The 23,576-nt window shown below is 49.9% G+C and overlaps 1 long non-coding RNA gene across 2 annotated transcripts; it reads left to right on the forward strand.

The window, feature by feature from the left end:
• Positions 1–4,042: 4,042 nt before the first annotated feature.
• Positions 4,043–19,200, forward strand: LOC112817431 (uncharacterized). 2 transcript variants are annotated; one of them, XR_003206395.1, is made up of 3 exons: positions 4,043–4,435; positions 8,312–8,443; positions 19,121–19,200. It is a non-coding gene; the product is annotated as an uncharacterized lncRNA (long non-coding RNA). The 2 variants fall into 2 exon arrangements; XR_012375692.1 differs by lacking the exon at positions 19,121–19,200 and adding an exon at positions 17,305–17,529.
• Positions 19,201–23,576: the final 4,376 nt, after the last annotated feature.

Genomic DNA, 23,576 nt, shown 5'->3' on the forward strand with positions numbered 1-23,576 from the left:
CCAGGGGTTGGGGGAACGCCGGTTGTCATGGAGCCGGGCCAGCGAGAGGAAAGCGAGACCCGACCGCATCGACTTCCGAGAAGGCAGGTCGCTCCAGGGAGGGACGTTGGACGGTTTTCGTCTTTGTGTGATTTGTGTGGGAAGCCCTCTCGGCGCGGCGGCTCTGGAGCGGCGGCGGCGCCCGGGCAGCTCGGGGGACGGTTTGGAGCATCCCGCCGCCGCCCAGGTGCGGGGCCGACGGCGGACTCGGACAGGGACTGGCGTCTGGGCGGTGACATCTAGGACCCGACCGTGCCCAGTTGTCCGGACCGCTCAGGTGTCCGGGTGGAAACGCCGGCCCCCGTGGGGTGGGCACCTCCTACGCCCTGGAACTTGGTGCTTGCGGTCAGGAACTTCTCACGATGCTGTAGAGTGGGGATTACTCCGATTTGGCAGAGGAGGCTACTGTCCCTCTGGAAGATGTGACTCGGTTTCGTTCCAGAAAGATAGGTACTCCATATTGACAAGTGCTTTGAGCATTGTTTTGGGCTCGTTTTCTCCCTATTGAACTAATCTTTCCTCGCATAGCCCAAATGTCATAATAATGGTGAATAATAAATAAAAATAATAAACCATGACTGTCATTTACTGTGCACAAGACCTGAGGCAGATACTCATGATTATCCGTAGAAACAGCCTTGAGAATGATTGAATCATTCGTCCAATGTCATTTAGGTTGTAAGTGGTGGAGCCAGGATTCATTCCCCACCAGGCTGCCAAAGCAATTCGTATAAAATTCTGTTGTATTGCACTTACCATATTGCATCATAATTTCGGGATAAAAACTGGCTTCCATGTCCAAATCGAAGGTAAGAATTGGAACCCGTTAGTCTCTATCCCTATTGCTTAGCACAAGGCCTGGGGCGCTGTAAATACTCCATTTGAGTGTCTTTAATGAACAGTGGGGATCCATGTTTCCAGAACAGTTTGGGTCCGCTGTGAGGAACTGGGTTGCTTTCACCAGAGGACGGTTCAGAACCCCATTGGCTGTTTTCCTTCCATCACCGGTTAAATTCTCTATATATTTTAGGTTGAAGACCTCGTCTTCCAGGTAATTGATTAGTCATTCAAGTAAACATGAGCTCCAAAATCTATATCGCAAGTGATTGTGTTCAGTTTTTTTCATCCTTACATTTCAGGTTTCTTTCCCCAATTACGGATATTTATTGCAGAAGACGGTATTGCTGTTATATTCATTTTTCTTGTGTAAGGTGTGTGCGTCATCTTCCAACCTGAGCGGTCAGCTCCTTGAGAACGAGGTGCCTGCCGCCTAATTCCTGGTTCCTTCCCTTGCACACTTAGACGCAGAGATCGTGTCTGCTAAGTGCTCATCCTAGTTCTGCAGCCAGGCTAGTGAGCTCAAAGCAGTGGGCACAATTTACAGTTGTCTCCTGTGAACTGGACGGGAACACGTGATTTCTCATTCTGTTTAACTTACTGCCAGTTGAGCAGGAACCACAAATGACTCAAATTCTGAAGCAGTTTCTTCTCCTGGTGGTAATTCCTAAAGTCTCCAGGTTCAGAAGTTACTCAGTGGTTTTCTTTTCCCCTTTTGTATGATTTGGGGTTGGGGGGGGATGCTTGAAGTTGACGCTCCTTCTTCCATTTTCCTTTGAACTAAGAGAGCCGTCTTGCGTGTTTTGAAAATCACTGTTCACAGATCCTTTATTTCTCTGGAGGAGAAGATACAAATTTTCTTGAAACATAAACTCTTCTGGAAATGTCTTTTTCTTGGTTTTCCCTTGGGATGTTTTTCATGTGGCAATATTAATATTTTCCTTATAGTCAGCTATCACATACACACACCCCTTTCCATCACATACACAGCTTAAAAACAAAGTATTTTCAATAAATACAGAAAACAGTATATAATTCTTAACCCTTTTGTGGTTCTTTTCCCAAAATCCCACTCTACAGAAGGCCTCTTGGTGCACCCAGGACTCTGTGTTCACTGATGCACTTGGAATGCCAGGAGGATCAGAGAAGGAGGTGACCTTTGGGGCAGAACTTCGTAACAGGGCTTGTTTTTTTTTTTATAACAGGGCTTTTTTATATTGAGCCTTCTGTGCCTTATTTGAGTTGGTCCCAGAGAGAGCTCAGAGCTTAAAACCTGCAGCCATTCCTATAGAGCCACACAACAGCCACATTGGGGGGCCCCCAGGTATGTTGGGGAAACCACAGGTCAAGGAACAAACCAAAGGAAATGTCAAGGACAACCCAAAGTGAATTCCTCCTCTTCTCTCCTAACAAATCTGCCCCTAGGCTAAGCCCCCTGACTCTCACCTCACAAGGGCAATTAGTTATACAAAAGAGGAAGAACATGGAAAGGAGAGAAAACAAAACAAAATCCTTGGGATGCCTGGGTGGCTCAGTCATTAAGCATCTGCTTTTGGCTCGGGTCATGATCCCGGGGTCATGGGATCGAGCCCCGTGTTGGGCTCCCTGCTCAGCTGGAAGCCTGTTTCTCCCTCTGTCTGCTGCTCCCCCTGCTTGTGCTCTCTCTCTCTCTGTCACTATCATATAACTAACTAACTAAATAAATAAATAAATAAATAAATCTTAAAAAAAAATCCTCGGGGCACCTGGGTGGCTAATTCAGTTAAGGCTCTGACTCTTGGTTTCAGCTCAGGTCATGATCTCAGGGTCATGAGATTGATCTCTGTGTCGGGCTCTGTGTTGACCATGGAATCTGCTTGAGATTCTCTCCCTCTGCCCTTCTCCCTGCTCTCTCTCTCTCTTTCTCCCTCTCTTAAAAAAAAAAAAAAAAAAAAGCTTTTACCAAAAGCCAGAGAATTCCAATCAAATTATCAGATGGGACAGGCAACAAATCTTGGTTAGAATGACACCTTGACTTTGACCACTAGAGTGCATCCCATTTCTCAAGTCACAGTGCCGTTGTGGAGTTGAAAATGGGGTGGCCTCTGAAGACCAGGACTACCAGAGACACCTGCTTTCCATCCACTGGTAGCCTCCACTGGCCCGGAATATCAAACCTACTTGATGCTGTTTGCTGTGCTTACACTGAAGTTTTAAAAATTCATGTGTTGTTTTCCAGTGGGTTTCTTGATGAATTATAGCTGTTTTTTGTTTTTGTTTTTTTAAAGATTGTATTTATTTATTTGACAGAGAGAGGCACAGCGAGAGAGGGAACACAAGCAGGGGGAGTGGGAGAGGGAGAAGCAGGCTTCCCGCGGAGCAGGGAGCCCGATGCGGGGCTCGATCCCAGGACCCTGGGACCATGACCTGAGCCGAAGGCAGACACTTAATGACTGAGCCACCCAGGCGCTCAGCTGTTTTTTTTTTTTAAAGTGGTGATACTAATGGGTTAGCCTGGTGATGGTTATTAACAAACCTAAAAAAATAAAAATAAAAAATAAATAAAGTGGTGATACTACCACTGAAATAATTGTTTGCTCTCAGACGCTGCCATGTTCCATCACCCTTAGAATTTTTCTAACATTCTCATTAACATTTTCAATATTAAAAGGCTTATTATGTAGGGGCGCCAGGGTGGCTCAGTCGTTAAGCGTCCGCCTTCAGCTCAGGTCATGATCCCAGGGTCCTGGGATCGAGCCCCGCATCGGACTCCCTGCTCCGCGGGAGGCCTGCTTCTCCCTCTGCCCACTCCCCCTGCTTGTGTTCCCTCTCTCGCTGTGTCTCTCTCTCTCTGTCAAATAAATAAATAAAATCTTAAAAAAAAAAAAAGGCTTATTATGTAGTGAAAAAGCATATATCCTAAAACATACTTACAGTATAAGGATTTGTTATTTGGGTAACATTTGTCCTCAGGAATTGCTCTGATTACATTTGTGGAATTTGGAATCTGGTAGAAATCATAGAGCCCGACTCTGGGTTTCCATCTTTAACAAATATTGACTGAGTGCCTGCAACCACCGTGATGGGCACGGGATGAGTGGACAAGGCAAGCTTCCACCCTCAAGGAGCTTAAATTGTAGGGAGGGAAACAGACGCCAAGTAGCCAATCATATGTTTATTTAATTATAACCATGGTTAAGTGTTAGAATGAATGCTTGTTGGGTTAGCATCAATAAGGTACCACCCCACCTGAGAGGTCAGGAAGGGCTTTGCTGGGGAGGGAGCATTTGACCTGAGATCTGAACCTGAATCTGAGAGCTGGGTGCCCATTGACTTTGCCTGGAAGGTGCCCCCCAATGCCCTCCCTGTCTTCCATTGCTCTCTCTCAAGAACCTGTTTATTTCTGTGTTGTCCTTACTCACAATTATCTGGATTTATTGCCTTGTTTATTGTGTGTTCCCCCCCAGAATAGCAGCCCTTTGAGAACAGGAGCTCCCTCCATCCTGGTCACCCCTGCATCCCCGTGGCCTGACAAAGCCTGACAGAGCCTGACGAGCACACAGTGGCTGGAGGATCCAGGGTGAGTGCGAATCAGGGTTAGAGAGGAAGGAGGCCTGTGGGGGCCAGACTGTGCAGGATACAGGGAAAAGCAACAAGGCCCAGTTTTTGTTTTGTTTAAAAATTTATTTATTTTAGAGAGAGAGAGAAAGAGAGTGCATGAGCAGGGGTAAGGGCAGAGAGAGAGAGAGAGATGCCTCAAGCGGACTCCCTGCTGAGCACGGAGCCCAACACGGACCTCGGACCTCGATTCCAGGACCCTGAGATCATGACCTGAGCCGAAACCAAGAGTCGAGTGCTCAACCAACTGAGCCACGCAAGCGCCCCAACAAGGCCTAGTTTATGTTTCAGGTCTCTGGTTGCCATGTGGTAAGTGGTGTGGAGGGAGGTAAGGGTGCTTGTAGAGAAAAGTGTGAGTCGCTTATCATGATGAGCACTGAGTAATGTACAGAATTGTTGAATCAATATTGTGCACCTGGAACTAATATAACACTGTGTTCACTACATTGGAATTAAAACAAACAACTTAATAAAAAAAAGAAAGAAAAGTATGTGTTGAAGGCTTTGTTTTGTTTTGTGATCTTTTAATCTCTAAATTTAAAATTATAAGACATATGAAACATACTGAAAATAATATCAACATTCATGTACTCTTCCACCAAGACAGATGTTAAAATTTTGCCTCTTTTTTAAAAAGAAAACATTATGGATACTGCTAAAGTTCTGCCATTCTTTCCTTTTCTCTCTTCTACCCCCACTTTACAGAAGAGGAACCCAAGGCAGAGAGGTCAAGCTTTGTCCTCAAGGTCTTTTGGCAAGTAGGGGGGAGTCTGGATCTATACTAGATGGTCTGAGCCCTGAGCCTGTATATTTTATATGCGTTTGTACTTTTTTTTTTTTTTTAGAACACATGCAAGCAGGCAGGGGTGGGGAGGGGCAGAGGGAGAGAGAGAATCTTAAGCAGGCTCACAACCCTGAGATCATGACCTGAGCGGAAATCAAGACTCAGACACTTAACAGACTGAGCCACCCAGGTGTCCCTCCATTGTGTTTCTGAGATAATTTCTCTAGCAGCATAGATAGAAATGGAATTGCTGGGTCCCAGGCAAGAGCATTTTCAATTTAATAAGGGTCCGTAGAATGACCTTACGAAGTAGATCTCCAGACAAATCCTCACAGAATAATCAGCGTCAAGATAGAGGGAAAAACCCAAACCCTACAGGGCCTTATATGTTTTACCTCCACAAGGCCATCTCCCTGACCTCCCTTTCTACCACCCTTGCCCTCATACACTATTCCAGGCACAAGGGCCTCCTTGCTATAAATGAGAAGGGCCTAGCACATCCCTACCTCAGGACCTTTGCACTTGCTATTCCCTTGGCCTAGAATGCTCTTCCCTCAGATGTGCGCATGGCTTACTCCCTTGCCTCATTCTGGTCTCTTCTCCGTGTTATCTATTCATTGAGGCTTCCCTGTGCCCTTCCTCCCACCAGTCCCTTTCCCTACCCTGCTCTCCTTTTTCTTCTATAACATATAACTCTAGTTGACAAATATGTATCAAATATGTATTGTGTATTGCATCCCCCATTAGAGTGTGTTTCATGATGGCAAGGATTTTCTCCATATTAACCACTGCCATTGTCAGTGTCTTGAACAATGCCAGGCATTTAGCAGACTTGGAGATAGATAGATAGATAGATAGATAGATAGATAGATAGATAGATAATTTTTGGCAATAAGTTTTTTTTTGAGTATAGTTGATACAATGTTCCTTTAGTTTCAGGTGTCATTGATAAATATATTTTTTAAAGATTTTATTTATTTATTTGACAGAGAGACACAGCTAGAGAGGGAACACAAGCAGGGGGAGCGGGAGAGGGAGAAGCAGGCTTCCCGCTGAGCAGGGAGCCCGATGCGGGGCTCGATCCCAGGACCCTGGGACCATGACCTGAGCCGAAGGCAGACGCTTAACAACTGAGCCACCCAGGTGCCTGATAAATACTTTTTGAATAAATGAATAATCCCAGGGAGTTTCAGAAATACAGACATGATGAGGTAAATCTAAATTTTACATTAGTCTTTTTCTACAGCACTCACGTATAATTGTTACATATTTGGTATTTTAAGGATTTGAAATGCTTAAGAGAACTTGGCATCCTAGTGTCTACCAAGAGAACTTTATGGTTATCATTTAAAATGGAAAATTGAGGGGTACCTGGGTGGCTCAGTAGGTTAAGCGCCTGACTCTTGGTTTTAGCTTAGGTCGAGGTCTCAGGGTCGTGGGATGGAGCCTCGAATCATGCTCCCTGCTCATCATGGAGTCTGCTTGTCCCTCTGCCTCTGCTTCTCCCCACCCCCCACTGTGCTCACGTGTGCTCCCTCTCTCTCTCCCTCGAGTAAATAAAATCTTTAAAAATAAAATAAAATGTAAAATTGAATTAAGTTAAACTTTTGATTTTAGGTTAAAATCTTACTAAACTTATAAATAATATTAGAATATTTAAGGGAACTTGAGATTCAACATATAAGTGTAATAGATTTGTAAGATACATTTAAGAACTTAGGTTTGTCAGAAAACTGAGATACTTTTTTTTTTTTAAGATTTTATTTATTTAATTGACAGAGAGAGAGAGAGGGAACCCAAGCAGGGGGAGTGGGAGAGGGAGAAGCAGGCTTCCCGCCGAGCAGGGATCCCGATGCGGGGCTCGATCCCAGGACCCTGGGAATCATGACCTGAGCCGAAGGCAGTTGCTTAACCAACTGAGCCACCCAGGCGCCCCAGAAAACTGAGATACTTAAAGGAAATCGAACATATTAAATTTATAAATGTAGTTTAAAATGTTTAAGAGATTTTAATTATACTGTATCTAGAAAGACCTTTAAAAGTATCATCAAAGGGCGCCTGGCTGGCTCCGTCAGAAGGGCATGCAACTCTTGATCTCAGGGTTGTGAGTTCAAGCCCCATGTTGGGTGTCGAGATTATTTAAGAATAATATGAATAAATAAATAAATAAATACATGTAGGGGCGCCTGGGTGGCTCAGTAGGTTAAGCATCTGCCTTCGGCTCAGGTCATGATTTCGGGGTCCTGGGATCGAGCCCTGTGTCTGTCAGGCTCCCTGCTCAATGGGGGGTCTGCTTGTCCCTCTCCCTCTGCCCCTCTCCCCGTTCATGCTCTTTCTCTCTCTCAAATAAATAAAAAATCTTTAAAAGAAGAATAAAAAGTTAAGTGCTACTCCATGGTCAAGTACTATTATTATTACAGATGAGAAAACCCCGGGCCGCTGAGATTCTGTGAGGCTGGGCCACAAATGGCCACTCAAGCGTCCCAGCTCCCCACCCGGGCTTGCTCCTTCCACCTTGGACAGCTGTCTCTCCGCCTGCTGTCCCTGCAGTCCTTGCAGTGTGTGTGGGGCCGGTGACAGTCTTCAGGCCCCACTGAGGTTCAGTTATAGTAACTAGCAATTGGCCTGAGTAAAGGGCGTTACGCTGACTCCATACAACCCTCTCTGAGGCTATTGTCCTTCCCGTTACAAACGGGGAAACTGAGGCACCTGGTACCCCAGGTCTTTTGGTGAGTGGGAGATGGAGCCTGGATCTAGCCCGGTGGTCTGACCCAAAGCGCTCCTCACTGTGTCTGAGCACCTGCTCCCATTCTGCCCCTCTGAGGACATCTTGGCCTCTCCAGAAGCTTCCTGGGGGCCCTGGTTAAGGTCACTCTGTCCATGAAGGAGGACACAGAGGAGGCCCACCTACTACCTGAAAGGTCCTCCCTCTGTGTCCGTCTCTGCCTTTCCTGGGGTCTCCCCCCAAGTCTGGTGTGTGTCAGTGTGTGACTTGCTCCTGTCATTCTGGCTAACAAGGTCACAGGGTAACCTCCGGCTGGCCTCTCTCTACAGGCATCCCAGAGAAGGCAGCCCCTTTGACAATGATAGTCCTCACTGTGGAGCCAGGACGCGACTCTCGTGTGGAAAGTCCACGATGGACCAGCCCGGTGTGAGCGCTCTTCTGACCACAGCGGCTCATGCAAAGTGAGTGTGACAGGAGCTTCATGGTCCGGGCATCCTGGAAGGTGTACACGTGTCCCCCCAAGCTCAGGCGACAGCTGGAGACCTGATGGGGTGGCCCAGGCCCCCCAGGGAGATGCCCTGTGAGCTAGGTCTTCAAAGGAAATCCGCCACACCTGAGCAAACGTGTCCAGAGAGGACTCTTGATTTTTTTTTTTAAAGATTTTATTTATTCATTTGAGATACAGAGAGAGAGAGAGAGAGCATGAGCAGGGAGAGAGGCAGAGGGGGAGGGAGAAGCAGGTTCCCCGCTGAGCCAGGAGCCCGATATGGGGCTTGATCTCACAACCCTGGGATGACCTGAGCCGAAGGCAGACGCTTAACCATCTGAGTCACCCAGGCGCCCCAGGACTCTTGATTTTTAAATGTTTACACCCCTCAGCAGGAAAGCTCCAGTCTGGTCCCCTGGACTTTGAGGGGCGGGGGCAGATATCTACACCTGACCCTGAGATGCATCTTTTAAAAGACCTTGACTTTTCCTCCCAAGGTGGCATTTTAGGGTGGGTAAGGCTGGTGATTTCAAGGACAGCCTGCCTGCTGTAAGCAAATTTGGAGTAACAATGCTCTAATAACACCCTCAGAGGACAGGTTGTTCTATGGAAGCACACGTTCCGGTTAAGTGCCTTCTGTATGCAAAGTTTTTCATTTTACTATTTTGTTAAATTTTAACAATTGGGAAACTTTGAAAGCTGCTTCCACACACTTCCTTGCCTTCTTGGGGAAAAACAAAAGGTACAGAATTTTTCCTAGCGCTTTGGGGCCATGGAATCTGTGTGCTGCAATGTGGGCTTGATCCCCAGGCTACGAGCAGCACTGATGGACTGTTTGCCCCACACTGTGGAGCCTGGACCACTAGGCTGTCTGGATTCCTTACTTCTAATTTTGTTCCGGTTGTTTATTCATCCAAGCTGGCCCTTCTTCCTGTTCTCCGTCAGCATGTCCACTCTGGCCTTCCTGTGGCTGTTTCTTCATCTCTGAGGGATGGGGGGGACCAGAGCAGCCAGCTCATTCCAGTTCTGTCCAGTTATCCCTCTGGCAGTGGCTGGTGCGAGATAGGAGTGCCGATTTCTATTTTTTAAGTTTTTTTTTTTAAGATTTTATTTATTTATTTGAGACAGAAAATGAGAGACAGAGAGCATGAGAGGGAAGAGGGTCAGAGGGAGAAGCAGACTCCCCGCTGAGCAGGGAGCCCGATGCAGGACTCGATCCTAGGACTCCGGGATCATGACCTGAGCCGAAGGCAGTCGCCCGACCAACCAAGCCACCCAAGCGCCCCTATTTTTTCAGATTTTATATTATTTGGGCGCCTGGGTGGCTCAGTCGTTGAGTGTCTGCCTTTGGCTCAGGTCATGGTCCCAGGGTCCTGGGATTGAGCCCCGCATCAGGCTCCCTCCTCCGCGGGAAGCCTGCTTCTCCCTCTCCCACTCCCCCTGCTTGTGTTCCCTCTCTTGCTGTCTCTCTCTCTGTCAAATAAATAAATAAAATCTTGGGGCGCCTGGGTGGCTCAGTCGTTAAGCGTCTGCCTTCAGCTCAGGTCATGGTCCCAGGGTCCTGGGATCGAGCCCCGCATCGGGCTCCCTGCTCCACGGGAAGCCTGCTTCTCCCTCTCCCACTCCCCCTGCTTGTGTTCCCTCTCTCGCTGTGTCTCTCTCTGTCAAATAAATAAATTAAAAAAAAAAAGAAGAAGAAGAAATAAATAAATAAAATCTTAAAAAAAAAAAAAAAGAATTGCACGCTCCACCGATGGAGCCAGCCAGACTCCCCAGGAGTGCCTATTTCTGCTTGATTATCAATGTGGTGTACAAATCTATATACACGTATGCACATTACCTGTAACACACATAGTATATGTAACATATAACATGTATGTGTATATCATTACTGCTTTAATTTTCACTTTCGTTTTAAGTTTTTAATTTAATTTAAAGATTTTATTTATTGGGATGCCTGGATGGCTCAGTCAGTTAAGCGTCTGCCTTCGGCTCAGGTCGTGATCCCAGTGCCCTGGAATCGAGTCCCGCCTCAGGCTCCTTGCTCAGCAGGGAGCCTGCTTCTCCCTCTGCCTGCAGCTCCCCCTGCTTGTACCCTTGCTCACTCTCTCTGGCTCACTCTCTCTCGCCCACGCTCTCTCTAACAGATAAATAAATAAAATCTTTAAAAAAAAAGATTTTATTTATTGATTTGAGAAAGAGATAGGGAGCATGACGGGGGGAAGGGGCACAGGAAGAGGGAGAAGCAGATTCCCCGCGGAGCAGGGAGCCAAACACGGGGCTCGATCCCAGGACCCCAAGATCATGACCTGAGTTGAAGGCAGACGCTTAACTGACTGAGCCACCCAGGCGCCCCTCAGATTTTATTTTTAGGTCATCTCTATGCCCAACATGGGGCTCGAACTCACAACCCTGAAATCAAGAGTCGCACATTCCACTGACTGAGCCAGCCGGGCTTGCCCCTGAAGTAAAAACTATTCTGAAGTCTTGCTATGTCAGGTGCGGCAGAACCACCTCAGTATGAGCTGGGAGCAGGACACAAATGTGGTCTCAGGAAGCAGTGGTCAAGTGTTCTCAAGCCTGGCTGCACAGAATCACCTGGAGGGTTTGACACAAACGCTGAGGCTGGGGGGCCACCACAGAGGTTCTGATGTAGGTCTGGGGGCCTGGGCACGCAGCAGGAATGAACCTCTGCCCTAAGACCCGGATAAAAGGATAGACTCAGGGACCGCAGTGTGCCTGGGGGTGTGGGGACTCTCCTGGCAGAAACGTGAGTGCTAGGCCAGGGCCCTTTGGGAGGCTCTGTGGGACTTTTTCTTTCTTTCCTTCTTTTGCTTCCTATTGGCTTCTCTGTGGCATGGAACATTTGGACAGCTAGATCAGGGAGCCCACTTTAAGCTAAGAAGCCCTATAACTGAGAAAAACTATATGTCCACACAGGATCAATTAGGGGTTGACTCGCTGCATTTTTAAAAACCTCACCTAGGCAGTTTGACCTTTCTTTCTGTACCAATCTCCCCAGGACATTGGTCACGCCCACCATTTCAATACCACCTCCACTGCAAACAGGTTGCTCCTCTTGGGTCCAATTTGGGGGTGTATTTTTTTTCCCCAAATTTAAGAGATGGCCAAGCATGGGTCTCACTATCTGAAGAAGGCATCAGGAACTTTCGAAGGGAAGCCTAGCCCGAGCATGCCCGCTCAGGTGCGCTTGTGCACACACTGCATTCTTCCAGGGAAGCCCCGAGGGCGTCCATTCCAAGAAGGTGTGTCTCCCAGATCGAAATGTTTGCCTCATACCAAAGGTGGTGGCGTGCAGGGTATAACTTTGGCAATCCTCGATACCCTTGCAAGATTCCACCAAGACTGCGGCTTATTATGCCCCAGGAAGTGTCCTAGGTGCGGGGATGTAGTCCACAGGCTGTGGGGTGGGGTGGGGGTGGGGGACTCCAGCAAGAGGCAAATGGCCAGGGACACAGGTGGTAATGGGGCCATGCCTTTATCCATCCACTCATCCATGCACTCGTTCATCTATTCAACAGGTATTTAGTTAGCGAACAGGACCAAAGTCAGGGCCCTATCCGAGTGTGGGATGCAGATGAGGAAGGGCTTCAGCTCAGCAGGGCAGATGCCTTGGGTGGAGGAGAGCCACTCTGAGCCCAGGCCTGGAGGAGAAGCATCAGGGACAGTTTCTTGGAGGAAGTGACGCCCAGGGCCAGGCCCTGAGAACCGAGCAGGAGCCCGAGTGGTGGGGCGGCCCCAGGTTCCAGAAAAGGGTGTAGTCCGTGCAAACACGGGGAGGGGGTCTCCGAGACAAGTCAAAGCTCAAAGAGGTAAGTTCACTGCAGGACGAGCAACCAGTGATAGCAAAGGTACAGCCTGGGGGGTGGCCGGAACCCCACACAGCTGAGACAAAGGGTGTCCAGGTGCAGGTAGGGCAGGTGAGGGGCTGGAGAGGGGGCCACGCACCCCTGCAAGTGCCAGAAAGCCAGTCCTAAGCCTCAAACTGAGAAAGCCGGAATGAAGGAAAGCTGATGATCAGGGGGATGGATGGTCGAGGGCGGGACACCAGAAGGTTAAGGCACACCCCGTCTCACTTGGAAAGTACTGGAGTCCCAAACTCGGTCTCCAATCAGGGGTACAGCCTACACATGCCCTCCACACCCAACCTATAGAGGAGATAGAGGTGGGCGGGTCCCAAGTAAGCAGCGCCCCAGAGGTCCCCCGCTTAGGATAGCCCCTGCTCAAATACCACCTCTCCCCCACCACCCACAAATATTTACATCCTGTTTACGCCGAGGCCTCCCAGGGCCTCAAATTTTCATGAATAAAATATGAGTTTCTAGGCCGAGCCAAGGAGGGAAGAAACCCCCGCCAGCTGGTAGGGACCAGAGGTAGTTTAGTGTTTCGGTTGCTGTCGCCTCCCGCGTGGTTTTTGGAGGAAATTTGAATTGGCCGATCAAGGTGACCCAGGGCGGGAGATTTGGCATTTTCTATACCTTCTGGGGGTTCTAGAAGTAAACCAGTGGCGGTGCACATCCCCTGAACTTTATTCATAGGGCTGTTTCCTGAGACACCCTGTCACTCTTTTATCCTGAAAGGTTGTTAAAGTCCAGGCTTTTCATACGATTATTTCATAGATAATCCAGCCCAATGCCCTCCTCTAAAAAAAATTTTTTTTAAATTTTATTTATTAATTTGAGAGAGAGACAGAGAGAGAGCATGAGCAGAAGGGGCAGAAGGAGAGGGAAAAGCAGACACCCCCCTCCCCAGCAGGGAGCCCAACCCACGAGTGGCTTGATCCCAAGCCCCTCGAAGGCAGACACTTAACTGACTGAGCTGCCCTTTAAGGAAGAGAAAACTCAGGCTCAGTGGGCAAGGGGCTTGCCCAGGACCACTTAGACTATTCAGTGATAATCTGTCAGGGTTCCCTGTCACCTGGTCCAATATTCTCTCCACCACATCACACTTCCTGCAAGTACAAAATTTTGGAATTCATAGACAGTATATTACAGAATGGTTTTGGGTTTTCAGAAAATTCAGCAGATAGTACTGAGAGTTCCCATATACCCCCTTCCCTGGCACACAGTCTCCCCTGTTAGTAACATCTTAGGTGAATGTGGAACATTTATCACAATTTTTTTTAAATAAGTGCTTTGGTTTATTTTATTTATTTTTTTAAAGTAGGCTCCACACTCAACGTGGAGCCCAGTGCGGGGCTTGAACTCATGACCCTGAGATCAAGACCTGAGTTGAAATCAAGAGTCAGACGTCTTGGGCTTCTGGGTGGCTCAGTCAGTTAAAGCCTCTGCCTTTGGCTCAGGTCATGATCCTGGGGTCCTGGGATAGAGCAGGGAGTCTGTTTCTCCCTCTCCCCCTGCCCCTCCCCTCTGCTTGTGTGCTCTCTCTCAAATAAATAAATGAAATCTTTAAAAAAAAATAAGAGTCAGACGCTTAACCAACTGAGCCACCCAGGTGCCCCCATTTATTACAATTAATGAACCAGTATCAGTACATTAGTATTAACTAAAGTCCGTTGTTTGCATTAAGGTTCCCCCTTTATGTTCACCTGTATGGGTCTTGACAAATGCATAACGTCGTGTATCCCCCCATTTTGGTATCATACAGAATAGTTTCCCCCCCCCTAAAAATCACCTGCGCTCCACCTATGCGTCCCTCCTACCTCCTCCTCCCTACACAGCCCCAAGCAACCACTAATCTTTGTATGTTCTCCACGGTTTTGCCTTTTCCAGAATGTCCTAGGGTTAGAATCAAACAGTATGTGGCCTTTTCAGACTGACTTCTTTCATTTAGCAAAATGCATTACACATTTTTTTTGAGAACTCGTAGAAATTTCCATCATGAGTAATGGGGACCTTATAGGTGGGTTGGTTGAATATTTCACCTCTGTCCAATCGCACTCCTTCCCAAGGTGTGGAAATTCCTGGAAAACGACACAAATTTCTTTCTTAATTATTATTATTATTTTTAAAGATTTTATTTATTTATTTGACAGAGAGAGACGGTGAGAGAGGGAACACAAGCAGGGGGAGTGGGAGAGGGAGAAGCAGGCTTCCTGCCGAGCAGGGAGCCCGATGCGGGGCTCGATCCCAGGCCCCTGGGACCATGACCCGAGCCGAAGGTGGACGCTTAATGACTGAGCCACCCAGGCGCCCCTAGATTTCTTTCTTAATTATAATTAGAGAAGGATTCAGGTTGATGCCTGGCGTTGTTTCTTGGACATTCCGAGATTTTTTTTTTTCCTTAGTCCTTCTGATGCCTTCTCTTCAAACCATTTCTTCGCCAACCGTTTTTCTCATGACTCTGCCTCTCACTTGGTCTTATGCTCTCTTCTGACCCCGCTGTACAACCTCCATTGGAGAGAATGTTGGACCAGGTGGCGGGGAACCCTGACAGGTCCTCACTGGTGATTAGCTGAGTAGCCCTGGGTCAGGGAGAAATTCTGTTTCTTTGGACATTGAATGTTTTTTCTCTGCCAAGTGTGGGCTAGAAGCCATTTCCTGTGACATTTCATTTGATCTCTACAAGTCATTAGTGAGGAAATCCTTATTCCTATGTTTAATACACAAGAGCAGCAGCGCATCGAGGCCATGAACGATTTGCCCGGAGCCAGGCAGCCAGCAAGTGCCTTGGGGGAAAGGGATTCGAACCCAGGTCACCAGGCCAGACCAGGGCTCTAAGCCTCTACCCCTTCCTTGGGCAGGCCTTCGTTTTCATTTTGATCCTAATTAAAAAAAAAGTCCCACATTTCCCTGGTTTCCACGGTGGCGTAACAGTGTCAGTAACCTGAAGAAATACTTTTTATGGGAAAGAAAGTTCTGGTTTAGTAACAGCTGACCTAAAACCAAACAGGAAGTCGAGCATTCCCGGCTTCAATGGACCATCTGGGAATCTACTAGAATCAATCCTGCCGGGGGGTGCCTGGCAGTTGGCTCCCGCCTGGGCTCACAGGAGGCAGGTGGAGAGCTCAAGACTCCACACAGCCCTGGCCCATCTGCCCCCCCAGAGGCTGGAGGTCTGGGGCGGGGGTGAGGGGTGGAGGTGACACTCGGACCGGAGCTCAGGGCACAGGAGAGAGAGAAGCCAGGGAGGGAGGAGCTGAGGACCCAGCCACGGTGCTAATGGGCACCAATGCTCGGGGTGGGGGCTGACATCAGGCCCCCGGGGGTGGGTGAATCAACCTGGGGGCGTCGGGACAGCCTGCCTGGCCGGGTCTGGTAAGCGCTTGCCATGCACTGGAATGTTCTGTCTCAGGGAGCCCTGCCACTTGGTTCCCGGCCCCTGGTGTAAATCCCTGGTGATCCGCTACTCAGAGAGAGCATAGTTGCTGCTCCTGCAGAGTACTCACAGCATGCCAGGCGCCCTGTGAACTCTGGAGAAAATGCTATCTCATTTTGCTCCCCCAGAGAGGGAAACTGAGGCCCAGAGCTGTGAATAGCAGTAAATGGCAGCACCAGGATTCTACACCAGGGAGGCTGATCCCCAGAGGCTGCACAACCCCACCCTATGGCCTTCATCTTTAGAAAGACCCCCCTGGACCCCCTTATGTGTCTGCTTTTCCAGGAAACACCCCAGGACTTGGGTTTGGGTTGTCATCCCCTACCTGAGGCCAAAGTGGGGGAGCAGGGGTGAGGGTCCCCAAATGTCTGGGGCCTCCATCTGGTTGGACTGTAGGCAGGAGTACTCTGGAGAACCACGGGAGGGGGCTTCCTGGGGAAATAGGGTTCACGGATTCTTTCCCAGCCCTGGTTCCCTGGGCTGGGGCTTCAAGGCTGAAAAGCCGGGGGGACCCAGTGGGCAGGTGCCCCCTCCACCCCCTCGGCCCCCACCCCCTGGCAAGCAGCACAGGGAGGCTGAGCCATCCCGCGGGAAGACAAACGGCCGTACCGACATTTTGACAGCTGGAGTGTGACCCAGGTGGAAGGATGGTCTAGGCTGAGCTGGTTGCTTCCCTCAAGCAAAGCTGGGGTCAATTCATGCGGCCCATGTCTGAGGAGCCCATCCAAATGGAGGGGCTTCACTTTTACCAACCTCCCCCTCGCTGCCAAGCAACTTTTTTTTTTTTTAAGTTTATTTATTTTTTTAGTCCTCTCTACACCCACTGTGGGGCTTGAACTCACGACCCAGACATCGAGACGTGACTGAGCCAGCCGGACGCCCCCAGGCAACTCTTCATCTTGATTTCTTGCCTCTCAAGATTCTCAGAAGATGAACTTTAGTCCCCTATTTCATAAAATAAGGAAATCAGGTCAAAATATTCCAAGGTCTAGAACATTCCCAAAGAGTGTGATTTTGTGTTATTTATACATTTGTCCTTTAAAGGCAAGTACTAAGCTTTCCAAAGTTACTTTTCCTGAAAGCATGAATTAAAAATATATCTAGGGGAGCCTGGCTGGCTCAGTTGGTAGAACGCACTACTCTGGATCTTGGGGTCGTGAGTTTGAGCTCCACATTGGGTGTAGAGATCACTTTAAAAAAATGTGTATTTTAAATGTGTAAGCAGAGCTTGTTATTTATCAATATTCTGAAATTACTTTGCAAAACAAAAAAATTATTTTGTAAAGTGAATTAACTTAATTTTATTAAAAAAAAAAACAATAAAAATGGCCCAAGAGGAGAGGGGGACTAGAGCCTGGCCTGGATTGGGTAGCCACTGGCTTTGCCAGAAAGAACACTGGGTGAACGTGGGCAGAGTTTGTGGTCCTCATTGATTTCTTTCGGCTTTACCTGTCTGGGATTGTTGTTGTTGCAACAAAGATTCATTCGTTCATCATTCATCCATTCATTCATTTACTTGAAGTTTTGTTTATTTAGGTAATCTCTACACCCGACATGGGGCTCGAACTCACGACCCCGAGATCCAGAGTCGCACGCTCATCAGACTGAGCCAGCCAGGTGCCCCAAGATTTGATTATTTAAACACTGAACATTATGTGTTTATTTTGTTCACTATTTAAAAAATATGTAACATTAAAATATATATAGGTAACATTAATCTCCATGGCAATTAATTTTCTTTAAGGAACGTTCTGTAGTGGAGTACATCGTGGCTTCTTTTAAACAAAGAGCCACATTGCTAAAAAGTCAACCAAACATCTCTGATTTAAAGAGTGAAGAAAATTAAGATGGGGGTGCCTGGGTGGCTCAGTTGGTTAAGCGTCTGCCTTCGGCTCAAGTCATGATCCTGGAGTCCTGGGATCGAGTCCCGCATCGGGCTCCCTGCTCGGCGGGGAGTCTGCCTCTCCCTCTGACCCTCTTCCCTCTCATGCTCTCTGTCTCTCATTATCTCTCTCTCAAATAAATAAAATCTTTAAAAAAAAAAGAAAATTATGATGAACGTGACTGTGTTCATATTAAAAACTTCTGTCCGTTCACAGACGCGATCAACAACGTTAAATGATGAGTCACAAACCAGGAGAGATCCTGGTAATTCTTCCAACCGACAGAGGAAGAGTGTCTAGGATATTTAAATAAGCCTACAGATCCTTATTTTTTTTTAAGATTTTATTTATTTATTTGAGAGAGAGAATGAGAGAGAACACGAGAGGGGGGAGGGTCAGAGGGAGAAGCAGACGCCCTGCTGAGCAGGGAGCCCGATGTGGGGCTCGATCCTGGGACTCCAGGATCATGACCTGAGCCGAAGGCAGTCGCTTAACCAAATGAGCCACCCAGGCGCCCCAAGCCTACAGATCCTTAAGGAAGGAGGCAAGCCACCCGATAGAAAAAGGACAAATCCATGGAGACCTATTTCACAGAAGGGGAGACTCCCATGGCCCATGGACTTTTAAAAAGGTGCCTAACCCCATCCGTGATCAGGCTTTGTTTTGTTTTGGTTTGGTTTGGTTTTTACAATGGCCAGACCCATCAAATGAAAAGAATACCTCCAGTATTTACACTCAGGTTGAAAGCCTGCCAAACTAACAGCGTTGTTGACGGGTATACATACATATAAAGCAAGGCAAAGCCCTTAACCAACTGAGCCACCCAGGCACCCCTAAAGCAAGGCAAAGCAAAGGGAGGGACTAGAATTCTAGGAAGCCCTGCCTTTGGGAGTGGCCGGGATAGAGAGGTGCCTGTAGAGGATTCAAAGGGAATGAGAACATTTTATTTCTTAAGCCAGGCCTTCTTGGCCTGAGTGGCTCAGTCCGTTAAGTGTCTGCCTTCAGCTCAGGTCATGAGCTCAGGGTCTTGGGATCGAGCCCCGCATCGGGCTCCCTGCTCAGCGGAGAGCCTGCTTCTCCCTCTCCCTCTGCCTTCTGCCCCCTGCTCATACTCTCTCTCTCAAATAAATAAATAAAATCTTTAAAAAAAAAAGCCAGGCGTTTTTAACATAAGCATTCATTCTGTTACCTTTAAGTCATGCCTATAAATGTGCTTTATATAGCATCAAAACTGAAGACAATTTACCCTCCATACACTTTCCTTCGTCTCAGGAACCAAGGACCACGATGGTGGGGGGAGAAACCTGACCAAAATCACACAGGGAGTTGGGGGTAGAGCCCAGGATTCTACCTCCAGCCCCACCCTGACCTAAGACCCCCACCCCACCCCCACCCTGATGGAAGGACTCCACCCCAGTCCCACCCTGATCTAGAAGAGCCACTGTGACTCTGGTCTCAAATGTTTCCAGGAGGCTCCAGTGAGGAGACCAGGGTCAATACGCTGACCCCAAACCCAGGGTGAAAAGGCCAGAGAGCAAATCAGACTCGCTGGTGAACCGTCCCTTACTTGTGGTGAGTTATCAGGCACAACAGTGGGGAGAGACCACCTGGCTTTCTTCTCTGGGCCTCAGACAGAGATCCCGGTGGACAAGAAACCTGGCTGCAGGCTGGGGGTGGGCAGGCAGGCGCCCCATGGTTCAACAGGTGGGGGTCCTTTGGTAGATAATACCCTCCAAATTTGTGGCAGCCCCTCCGACTTGCTCGGGGGACTCTGGAAATTTCAGTTCGGTGTTGGTTGGCCAGAGGGGAGGTCTGAGGTATAGAGGGGAAGGGGGTGTGCGGGGGAGCTGTGGGTCCTTGGCTCCACGTCAGCGTCCCCCCGGCACTGGACTGAAGCGGAAGCCCCCCGCCCCCCTTAGCCACACAGGGCACCAGCCCTGAGACCCCGTGGAGCTTGACTGAAAGAGGAAAAGGAGACGCAGTGCCATGACAGGGAAACTGAGTCGGGGCGGTTTCGTGTCTTGCACGGAGCCCCATGGAAGTTTTATGCAGAGGCTGCTTCGAGCTCTGCAGGCTGGGGGAGGAGAGGAAGCAGCTTGCTGATGACATTCACAGACACCCTCCCTCCTGCCAAAGAGGAGGAGGCTTGTTTTGGCCCCTCCCCCTCTCCTTTGCCGCCTCCTTGCTCAGAGCTGACCATTTCAGCCCCCATCTCTGCTCCTGCCCCTCCTCGCCCCACCAACGTGAAAGAACAGGAGTGAAGACGCTCTGCTGAGCGACAGCCCCAAGGCCCTCCCTGGCGCCTGTTCCCCCTTACTTAGCCCCACGGTGGAGAGTCAGCCCCGAGCACCCGGGCCGTGTCTCCAGCAGAGTGCTCACGGCTTTGGACTGAGTCTGTCTGTCTGCGGGGAGGAAGAGCCAGTCATTCCCATTTTGCAGACCAGGAGACTGAGGCTGGCCCATTCGTCTCTCATCCAGGGTCGTGCAGCTGGTGAGCTGCCAGCAGGTCGAGGTCCCTCGGGTCCTTCAGACTCCCAGGCCTGTGCCTCTGTCCTCCATCGCATACCCCGCCCCAGGGCTGCCTCTCAAAGTGAAGGTTGTATTGGGGATACCTGGCCAGGTGCTCCCCACCCTGATCACCCTGGTCGGGACCCCCCGGAAGCATCCCTGTTTGGAGCACCACTTTTCTTTGGGTCCAGCCTCCGGTCCTGAGGGCCACAGGGAGCTCGGTCTGTCGAGAGTGGGATTCTAACACAGCATCCCTTCAAGAGCTGGGGAGGATGCAGATTGTCATGGTGGGGCAGCAGGCCTGCAAAAACAAGTGTGGCCTTGTCCCTGTCTGCCAGGCTGGGCTCATGACTGCCCAGGCCCCTGGGAGCTTTCTTAGGCAGGCGGCGGGGGCCCACCCTGCGCCCCAACTGCAGGGAGAAAACCCTCCCCTGCTCAGAGGCATGGGGGGCTAGGGTGTCTCCCCTGGCTGGGAGGAGCAGGGAGCCCAGAGTTGGGGGGGGGGGTCCCGTCCTCAATGATGTGCTTTCTCAGCCCAGTCCCGGCCAGGGGTTGAGGCCCCGAACAGCTGAGTGGCCATGCCTCTCTGTCCACCCAGCCACTGCCCCAGCCCCTTGTCCTGATGCCCCTGTTCCTCCTGCCTGTCCACCTGTCACTGCGCTGGCCCCACATGGCCTAGGGAGCCAGGCTTTAGGTTTAAAATTCATGTCCCTCCCCTGCTTAGAACCCTGCAGGGCTCCCTGTTGTCCTTAGAAAAAAGCCCACCTCAGGGCGCCTGGGTGGCTCAGTAGGTGAAGCGTCTGCCTTCAGCTCAGGTCATGATCCTGGAGTCCAGGGATCGAGCCCCACATTGGGCTCCCCGCTCGGCGGGGAGTCTACTTCTCCCCCTGCCCCTCCCTGCTGCTCGCGCTCTCCCCCCACCCCATCAAATAAATAAATAAAATCTTAAAAAAGAAAAGAAAAGAAAAGAAAAAGTCCACTCTGCAGCCCTGCCATGTGAGGCCCTTGCTGACCAGGCCAGCCACCCCTCAGCCCTCATCTAAGTAAGGCCCTGGTTCCCTGTGTTCCTGCCGCCTGAGCTCGAGATTCCTCCCAAAGTGCCCTTCGGGCTGCCCCCTCTGCCTGCCACACACTTATCCTTCAAGACACATCCGGGCTGTCACCCCCTCCAGGAAGCGGCCATTGAGCATTAGACGGGCCCCAAACCACCCTGCCCATACCTCCATCAGAGCCGTTCTTGCTTTATACTGTGGACACCTGCTTATGCCTTTGCAAAGCAATTCTGTAGCCACACACCGGGCAGAAAAGGGGTTGAAGGCTTTAAGGCAGTAAAAGGGGTTTTGCGGCTGGGACAACAGCAGTTTGAATATGAGCTCTAGCTGTAGAGGAAGAGGCTGCTGTTATATTTAAGAGGGCTGGGAGCTTTCCTGATGGTTCTTGGCCTCATGGCACTTTATCTTTGCCGCTGAAAAGCAACAGGGGTTGGACAAATGGCCTCCTCACCTCTCCCCAAACATCTGGCTCACAGATCCTGGGGGGTAATGACATCCAAGGCTCTGAGGGCCCCAGCAGGCAGTGGGGGATGGAAGGATGCTTGAGCTGGTCCAAGAAAAGCCAGACTGGGCAGTATCATTCAGTTAGGAAACTAAGGTGGCTTAGGACACCAGGATGGGGGGGGGGGGGAGGCGGGGACCAGGAAAGTCACCACCCTGGGCCTCGAAGCCAGAGAGAGCCTTGGCAGGACACCGGTCCCAAATGCTCCAGGAACAGCTGCCAACTTCGACCAAGTGTTCCTCCCTCCACGGCAAAGTGAGCAAAACAAGAGCTTTCCAGAAAGCTAGACGTGCTCAATTTAAAGGACTGTCCTTGGTTCCGAAGGATGCCCTTACCTATTCCTGGTGCCAAAAGATCCCTTCTGGTAGGAAATGGTGCGGGCGGAGTTGTTTTTCCAGTGACTTTTCCTGGTAAAATAACAGACTGGGAACCTTTCTGCGGGTCTCTACTTGTGTGTTTTTGGTGGGGGGTGATGGGTGTGACTTCTCTGAAGGACTCCAAGGCCCCAAAGAGATGTTCGCGTGCACCCGGGCCACCTGGAAGGGGGTGGGCAGCCCTGGGGGAGGAAAGGCCAGTAGGCAGTGTCCTGGGGAGAAAGACGCTGGCGGTCTCCCCGGGGAAGAGGCTCGCAGACACACAGAATAAACACGCTCCCCAGGGTGTGTCTCCACTCCGGCCCGAGTGACGCAATGCACAGATGTGCAAACTTGGGGACAGGGAGAGAGGAATGAGAACTAGCAGCTGTGAAGGTTGGAAACCAAGGGACTACCCGGGGGAGGGGGAGGCTGGGTTCCCCACTCCCTACCTGCCCTGTGAACGTGTGTCCGACCCTCACCTGTAAACGGGGCATCCTGAGGATCGTGTGAGTTTATAGACTCTCTGTTGCTCAGAACCATGCCTGGCATACAGTAAAGAATACATGCAGCATACAGTAGGCGCTCAACAGGTGCATGTGGGACCTGGCACGCTGCACGCAGAGGCTCCTCTCGGTGGCTCTGGCGGTCGTCCTGCGGAGGGAGCGGGTTTCCCAATGTTACCTGCTCTGAGTCACAAAGCTGGAACGGGGCGGAGCTCAGATTGGAGTTCAAGGGGGCATCTCTCTGCTCTCTCTATGCCCAGCACCTTGCCCTCATGGGCTGTGTGACCTTGGGCATGTCCCTTAACCTCTCCGTGATTCGGTTCTCTCCTCTCTGAAACACAAGGGCCAGACCACATATAAAAAAGAGCAGACCCACGGTCTGCAGCCTGCTGTCCAGTCCAGCACCTTCCCTTTGGCCCCCTTGGAGGCTCGCCCGATCCCTGGCCAGCCTGGAGTCTCTGCAAAACGCAAGCGATGTGTCTGACTCCCTTGTTCTATAGCCAGGTCTGGATAGACTCCCTTTGCATCTTCTCATCTAAGTGGTCTTCATTTATTTCTGCAACCCATACACAGTTCTTAGCTTGAAACCTACCCTGTAATAAGTACTCAGCAACGCCAGCTTTCGGTTCACTTGGTCAGCCTCAGTTTACCATCTGACCTTTAGGAAACCGGGGAGCCACTTGGACAAAGCCCCCAGGACCTTGAAAACCCCCGACAGAGAGAAGCAGTAACAGAGCCCTTCCTTCACTGCTGGGGCTCATTACCCTGTGGGCTGTATCACCCCGGAGGGAGGTGCCACGATCTTCCCCACCCTCCATCCTCCCGATCTGATCCGATCTGGGAGGGAAGGCAAAGTCCACGTGTTTGCAGGGAAGGGTGTGGCCTTCAGAGTGATGGCCTCAGCTGATATCTCCATGGTGATGTCACTCCCAGCCCCAGCCTGCGACCACATCCAAACAATCATTTTTTTGTGTTTTGAACAGAAACACAACATCCGAGCAATC

This window comes from Callorhinus ursinus, unplaced genomic scaffold (genome assembly GCF_003265705.2).
Source record: "Callorhinus ursinus isolate GAN/ISIS: 27379988/994484 unplaced genomic scaffold, GSC_fseal_2.0 scaffold55, whole genome shotgun sequence".
In the NCBI taxonomy this organism is placed as follows: Eukaryota; Metazoa; Chordata; class Mammalia; order Carnivora; family Otariidae; genus Callorhinus; species Callorhinus ursinus.